Source organism: Protopterus annectens, chromosome 2.part0 (genome assembly GCF_019279795.1).
Source record: "Protopterus annectens isolate FY-2018-M chromosome 2.part0, PAN1.0, whole genome shotgun sequence".
NCBI classification, from domain to species: domain Eukaryota; kingdom Metazoa; phylum Chordata; order Ceratodontiformes; family Protopteridae; genus Protopterus; species Protopterus annectens.
In genome coordinates, this window is record NC_056728.1 from 1,926,929,000 (window position 1) to 1,926,937,536 (window position 8,537).

Below are 8,537 nucleotides of genomic sequence, written 5' to 3' on the forward strand. Positions count from 1 at the left end.
CTTGCCTTAAAGTGGGCGGTAGTGGACAAGCTGCATGACTATCTCTATGGGGCTGAATTTGAAGTGCAGACTGGCAACAATCCTCTGACGTACATCCAGAGCACTGCAAAGCTAGATGCTACTGGCCACAGATGGATGGCAGCTCTATGCAACTGTAATTTCAGTTTGAAATACCACCCAAGATGCGAAAATGGAGATGCTGATGGTCTGTCCAAAATACCTCAGGGAGATTTACACCCCGACGATGAATGGGTGGAAATTCCAGTGCAAGGGGTGAGAGCTATGTGTCAGATTGCAACCTGCTATCAACACACTGAATGTTGGGCCCAAAAGCTGGGTTTGTTGGCAGCAAGCATACCTCAAGCTTACTGTAATCTGGTCAGTTTGCAGGCTTCATCGCCACCAGCTTTGAGTAACAATGACCTCAGGAGATCAAAGAGAAGACCCCTTAGGTCAGCTGGTGGTAGCTGCTTTAGAGAAGAAATAAGTTAATATGCTTCAGATGGATATTCATCCTCTGGCAATACTTTTGGCCAAAGAATGGGACAGACTCCAGATGCAGAATTAACTAGTGTAAAGGAGATCTCCTGGTGCACTCTGCAGTGAAAAATGGCAATTGTTGCTTCCTCAAAAGTATAGAGAAGTAGTACTCCAGTCATTGCATGATGAACATAGTCATCTTGGTTATGACAGAACTATGGTCTGGTACAAGACCTGTTCTACTGGCCATGCATGAAGCAAGATGTTGAAGATTATTGTCGTACATGCCTTCATTGCATTCAGAGAAAGACTCTGCTGATCAGAGTTGCCGAACTGGTCTGTATAGATTTTTTGTACATTGAATCAGATGAAGGCAGGATCAGTAATGTGCTGGTGGTGACAGACCATTATACCAGGTACACTCAAGAATTTCCCACCCGCGATCAGAAAGCAATTACAGTGGCAAAACTACTAGTTGAGAAGTTCTTTCTACACTATGGCCTGCCAAAAAGTATACACTCTGATCAAGGATGTGATTTTGAGAGCAAGCTTGTCCATGAACTACTCACTCTGTTGGGAGTCCAAAAAAGCCTCACCACTCCTTATCATCCTTAAGGGGATCCTCAGCCTGAGCATTTCAACAGAACTTTACTAGACATGTTGGGGACATTATTTGCTGAGAAAAAGAGTCAGTGGAGTAGACATGTAGCCACAGTGGTGCATGCTTACAACAGTACTATAAATGATGCTACAGGACTTTTGCCTTACTTTCTAATGTTTGGAAGAGAAGCTCATCTTCCTGTTGATGTCACATTTGGAGTCACAACTGATGGTACACCAGTGCTATCTCATAGCAGTTATGTGGAGAGATTCAAGAAGAACCTCAGACTGGCTTAAGAGCTTGCTGAAAAATCAACAGGACAAAGACATCAGCGAAACAAAGCTCACTATGACAAAAAAGTAAAGATGCATTACTTGCAGCCAGGGGACAGAGTTCTTTTCAGAAATTTGGGACTACAAGGAAAGCATAAACTTGCTGACCACTGGGGATCTGAGATTTACATAATTTGTTCTCAGCTACCTAACATCCCTGTCTACCAAGTTTGCCCTGAGGGGAAAGAAGGACCCATAAAAATGTATGACAACAATATGTCCAATCTACCCCTGTGTTTGTGCCTCTGTCCCCAAATGATGTCAGGCTTTGTCCAGATGTCAATGAGGCGCAGACTTATTTATTATCATTTCTTGACTTAATTCCTGCTACCATCCCAGTTATGTAGTACACCCACAAACATGTCAGAGAAGAGGCCATAGATATGAGTCCTGAGCCTGTACATTCTGAAATGAACTATACATGTGAGAGGCCTGTGTATGTCTGGCCATTGTTAACAGACTGTCATGACTGTGCACACGTCATGTGTACATGTTATTTGGGCAGTGTTTGGAAGGGAGTGAATGTAAGTGTTATGGCTCCTTCTTTATCTGACTGTGCATGCTGCTCCAGTTTCCGCTGATCTATTGGGTGTATGTCTTTTAGGGGCAGACTGAGACATGTCCTGTACCAAGGTCAGGATTCAGACTATACTGAGAATTGGGACTGTATATATAGGGCTAGTGTGTGAGTGGCAAACAATGATGTATTTGTTCACACAGTCCATGTACTCTACTGTTCACTTGACTTACCAGTATGTGACTATGGTGATGTTGGTTGTGGGTATGCACTTTCACACTGGTGTCTGTTTGTCACTGCTGTTACATCCCTGTAGTGCCTGTTATATTTGCAAATACATGTGTAATTATCCATAGCAGATTTCCTAATTGAATTACTTGTGCTATTTCAGTAAATATATGTTAGAGCACACAAGAGGGATTTAATACAACAACTGTGTTAACTTATCTACCCCAGTACTTCAGATACATCCCAATTTTCATGGCTTCCACCCACCACTTTGTCAGCCTTGGTCCAAATTCATTGCAGAATGGGGTTCTGAGCATACCTGTCAACTGGCTGGATTGTTTCAGGATGTCCAGGTTTATTGCTCATATTTCTGGTCTGTTTTAAAGATTATTATTATTTCTTTGGCAAATCACTGTAATGATATGATTGTTGGCAGAAAATGAAGACATACATTTCATAAGCCATGGTGGTGCAGTGGTAGCATTGTCACCTCACAGTAAGAGGTTGTCCCATTCGATTCCCGGCTAGAACGCCTTCTGTGTGGAGTCTGCATGTCCTCCCCATGGTCGAGTGGCATTCGAAAGGCATGTGTGAATGGGCGTGCCTTCGTTGAAGATTGGGTGTCGGGCTGGCACCTTGGCACCGTAAAAATTTACTTCCAATCATTAGCGGACCGGAGTTCTGCTGTGGCGACCCCTAACCGGGAAAAGCCAAAAGAAAAACAACAACATTTCATTTACCTACCTCACATCCATCAGAATATGTATGTTGAAAAAAACTGTCCCTCTGTCAAAAAGAGTACAGGGGGACAATGACCTCTTCCTTCCTGGATGCTAATGTGTTAGTACTGAGATGTGCCACACAGAAGGACTTTGTGACCACAGTGGCAATGTGGTGGTCAAGTGACATTACTGTCAACCTGTGTACCCATATCTCTTATAATGCCTTCTTTATTCAGACCACTACCATCAATGTGGTAAATCATGGGAACAGGGTTTTCCACAAAGGGGATGACAACACATTTTCTGACATTGAGCTTAAGGCCATGGCTCTGACACCAGTCATTGATCTCAGTGAGGCCTTTCAGTAGGTTGTCAACATCACTTGGGTAGTTAATAATAGCTCCCAACTTGCAATTGTCTGCAAACTTTGTCATCCAGAGTCCCTTCATGTTGTCAAGGACTTCAGAGAAGTTGATACCAAACATGAGAGAACCCTGGACAGAACCATGTGGGACTCCATTTATGACTGCTCAGCAGTCTGACTTGGAGTCAACTATTTCAACACTGAGAGTCATGTCTGTGACCCAGTTTGCAACCCACTTAGTGATAAAAGGGCTGATGCCTAGCTTAGTGAGGTTTTGCATGATTCCTGAGTGGGGAATGTTATCAACAGCTTTGGCCAGATCAAGGTAGGCTGTATGTGCCACCTTGCCTTCATCCATAGCTCAGGCAAATGATGCCAAGAAGTTGACCAAGATGTTTAAGCAGGTATGACCTACCCTTCACAAAAGTAAGCTGTGTGAGATCATGAGTCTGCAGATTCCCGTATCCCTGTTTATTAGGTGCATGATGATGCATTCTATAGCTTTGCATAACAGCCTCCTCAGGCAGTATTTCCCAAGGTCTGTAGTCACACCTTGCTTGTGGAAACAGGTGACTGCAGCAGTGTACAATTCAGTAGGAACAAAGCCTGAGTTGAGGCTGTGCTTGAACAGGGCACACAGGTGAGGTGCCAGGTCACTCTGTAGTTTGTGTAGAACACAGCCAGGGATATTGTAAGATCACATAGAAGCTGTATTCTTGGCCTTGGACAGTGGTGTTTTAACCTGTGCAGCAGTAATACTGGGTGTCTAGCAGTGTACTGGTATTGTGATTGTTTTTTTTGGAGGGGAGAGAGGGGTAACGTTTGCACTCAATATGTCAGCCAGTATACTGGCAATATTTGTTGGCTCAGTCTGGGAGGTACCATTATCTAGTAGCTCAGAACAAATCTTGGTATTGCCATGAAGATTCTTTACATAACTGTATAATGCCTTGTGGTTGTCTTTAATATGTGCTGCAATTCTGTTTTTACAGCTAATTTTGTAGTATTGTATGAGGGATCTCAGCTTTTAATTGAGGCTGTTAAGGGTTTTTTTTCCAGTCTTGGGACTTCACCTTATTCTGTATCAGTTTCCTCCTTCTGTTGTACAGTTTTTTTTATGGCCGGGGACCTCCTGATCAGCTTCTTTTTTTTGGAGGTGTGGGTCCTGGTTCTATTGGGTATGGCAGTATCCATGCATTTGTGTACGTGTTCTTAGTGCATTGTTGTTTGATTCAACAGTCATGCAAACAGTCTCCATTTGCATGGCTGCCATGAGGTTAGCCACCTCTGTTTTGATGAGGCAATAGTTAGCTTTGGAAAGGCTTTTCATGGTGGTTACATGTGCAGGGGGGAGGCTGTGGATTTCCAAAGGTGATTAATTTGTGTTCAGATGTAACAAGGGAGGAGTGGACTATAGGTGTAGAGCAACAGTGGCCCATGTTAGCAAAGACCAGGACGATGTGATCGATATGTGCATATGTACATGAGTAGCTTTCCCAGTTAATGGTGGAGTAGTTGAAGTCAACCAGTATAAGAGTGTTAAGTTGGACACTAATATTCTCTAGTGTGTTTAGGGACATGGAGTGTGAGTTTTGTGACATGTTGGGGACCTATAGCAGGCTATAAGCTGAACCACTGTCTTACCCAGTGTTAGCTACGCCTGCAGGATCTGTAATGCATAATGTTGGTCTACCACTCAGGAAGTGTGTGTATCCTTAATGAATAAGGAAGTACCACCACCTTTGGTCCAAGTTCTGCAGCCAAAAGTTGTGGAATGAGTTATAGGCTGTAGTGCAGGGGTGCTTTCTGCTGCCTTTAACCAGGTCTCTGTTACAGCACAGATGTCATTGTTCCCCATTTTAAGGAATACTTCCAGTGAGTGCATTTTCAGATTTAGACTCCTAGTGTGGTGTTTGTTGCTGTCATATATTTCTGTATACACACACACACACACACACAATATATATATATATATATATATATATATATATATATATATATATATATATATATATATGGGTCTACTTCACATGGTCGACAGGCCATATGATTGACATCCATTTGGTCGACAGTTCATTTGATTGACAAGCATGTTATGTGGGGGACTTTGCCCCCCACACCCCCCAATGTGGGGGGCTGTGCCCCCCACACCCCCCAACTATATATATCAACTCCAGGGTCACACAACATTGGAGAGGGGGGCAAATCTGCCTGTCAACCAAACAAACTGTCGACCAAATGTGTGTCGATCATATGGCCTGTCGACCATCTCAGGTAGACCTATATATATATATATATATATATATATATATATATATATATATATATATATATATATATATATATATATATATATATATATATATATATACACACACACACACACACACACACACACACACACACACACACATATATATATATATATATACATACATACATTTTCCTTACTGTTGAATGGCTCTGCTGCATGATATATTTGAAAAAACATCAGACATGTTTACAGCTCAGATGGCTTCATGGTAAATTGTTTTGGCTATGGTGTGCAGGGTCCTGGGTTCAAGACTTCCAAGTGCTAATTTTTTTGTTGCCGGGCAGAACAAGGGTTGTTGGATACAGAGTGATTAAGCCACTTTTAAGCAGTTGTAAGCAATTTTTTGCGGGTTTGCATGGCAGTAAGCAATGCTAACTTCCAGTTAACTACACTGACAGGCAGATAGCCATAAAAGTGCTTAACCTGTGTAGGCATCCCTTAGCAAACAGACACAAACAGGCTTAGTCCGACATACAACTGCTTAGTCCAACTTACCCCCATGCTAATTTCTTTAAAAGAAAAGCAAAAAGAGGTGATAGGAAAGTGGAGAAAAAGGGGGCATGAAGAGGGAAAAACAATATGAAAGATAGCTAGGGATGTGCAGGATGGGTGTGGGGAAGGTCCATAGCTGTCCATTTCTTCTACATCAACAGCTATGCATATATACTGAATTTGGAGGTAAATTTGGACACTCAAACTGCTGAGAGAGGGGTGAGGACAACAATAATGTGTTGTGAAGCCAATTAGACCAGAAGACATGTGTCCATTGGACAAGGGTGTGACATGGACAGCTATGTACAAGTCGACATTTTTTTTTGGAACAGATTGCCTTTTTTTTTTTTGGTGAGAGTTGGAAGTTGAGGAAGGATAGTAGGTATATTTGCGGAGATAGGTTGGGTAGGAAGACAGACAAGACAGCATACAGGGGCTGTATATGACACATGTGGGGGGTAAACACCTTGGGCAGGGAAGGATGTTTGGTAATCGGTAGCCCACGAGCATCCAAATGGATAAAGTAGGACTGAGATCCTCACCCATGGGCAGCCACCACTGCACCTTCATGGCCTCAAAGTGGTTTTGCTGGGGGCTGAGCAGGAGGGGCAGGCTGACCCTTTAAATGCACCATGTGGCCCTCAAGCTGGCGTAGCAGATCTCTCAATTCCTTGTGGAGCTTGCTATGCACCAGAACCCAGACCTGGCTTCCGGTGACAGGATCCTGTCAGTGCCTGAACCCAGGATGTGGACAAGCCCCATCCCCTGAGGCAGTTCCACCCGAAGGCGGTGCAGGACCAGTGAATGAGGAGGCCCCATGGTGAGTCCCAAACATACTGCGGCCCGGTGCCACAGCCAGATTAGGTGGGAGAGGCAGATCCGCTGTGATCGGCCTAATCAGATGTGCTATAGTGTTGCAGTTTTAGAACATATGTTGGTTAGTAATGGTAAACACATTCCAGGATTAGTTATAACAGCATGCATGAGTATTGCCATTAACCCAAAACAACAGCTGTGGAACATTTGCATAGCAAACAGAACACATTCATATATGGAACCACAGTGGGCATTACACCAGCATGCAGGTTACACTGAAAGCAATAGCCCAGGCCACCAATGATAGTATTTGAATAGGGAACATTAATTGGAATACATTTCAACATTTGTGGAACAATAGGACATGTCCAAACAGTAGGTTTGGTGGAAAACATACCCATTCATTTATGTGTTTAGATTAATGGTGAAGGTAAGATGGGAGAGAGAGATGTCAATTAACAAATGTAAATTCTTGCAGTGGTCACAGCTTTAATGATCATTGCTCTAATCATTACTCTACAGGCATTATTACAACAACCTATGGCTTTGGGTTGGGCAGTGGTATGTTTGTACACAGTGTATAATTACAGCCTTCTTATAGCTACTTTATACCTTCTCTTACCTGGAAGACCTGTGGAGGGAATGTTTGTTTATACTACCTGATTGTTACTACCCATATTCACATAATCATGGTTGCATATGTGCACTCATACTGTGTGTGTGTGTGTGTGTGTGTGTGTGTGTGTGTGTGTGTGTGTGTGTGTGTGTGTGTGTGTGTGTGTGTGTGTGTGTGTGTGTGTGTGTGCGTGTGCTACTGACATACTCTGCCTTGATTTCTATTGGTCACCCTGGTTGTTGGTAACAGGGACTGGTAGCTGTGACAGCATGACACTTTTGAACATTTCTTGAGGGTGACCACTTGGTGTATGTACTTATCTTGCTGTCATTTGCAGCCTTGGAGTTGGACCATGGGTGTTGGACACAGTATAGCTACAGCCTTCTTATAGCTACTTTATACCTTCTCTTACCTAGAAGACCTGAGGAGGTAATGCTTGTTAACACTACCTGCCTGTTTCTACCCGTATTCCCATAGTCAGGGTTACGTATGTGCACTTATAGTGTGTGTGTGTGTGTGTGTGTGTTTGGGTGTGTGTGTGTGTGTGTGTGTGTGTGTGTGTGTGTGTGTGTGTGTGTGTGTGTGTGTGTGCTACTGCCATACTCTGCCTTGATTGCTATCGGTCACCCTGGTTGCTGGCAGCAGGGACTGGCAGCTGTGACAGCATGACACTTTTAAACATTTCTTGGGGGAGACCACTTGGTGTATGTACTTATATTGCTGTCATTTGCAGCCTTGAGGATGCAATGTGAGTGTTGGACACAGTATAACTACAGCCTTCTTATAGCTACTTTATACCTTCTCTTACCTGGAAGACCCGTGGAGGGAATTTATGTTGACACCTTACTGTTTCTACACATATTCACAAATTCCTAGTTGAAATTATGCATACAGCTTACTACCACTCCCGGCATTTGAACCGTGGCTATTTCTGCTAAAAGTGCAACAAGTCTGTGTTTCATCAGAAGGTGCTGTTGAGAAACTGCTGTCTTTTCCTTGAATGATTTCAGTCTCATTCTCTTTTTGTTGTACAATCTGATCTTGTAATTACATTC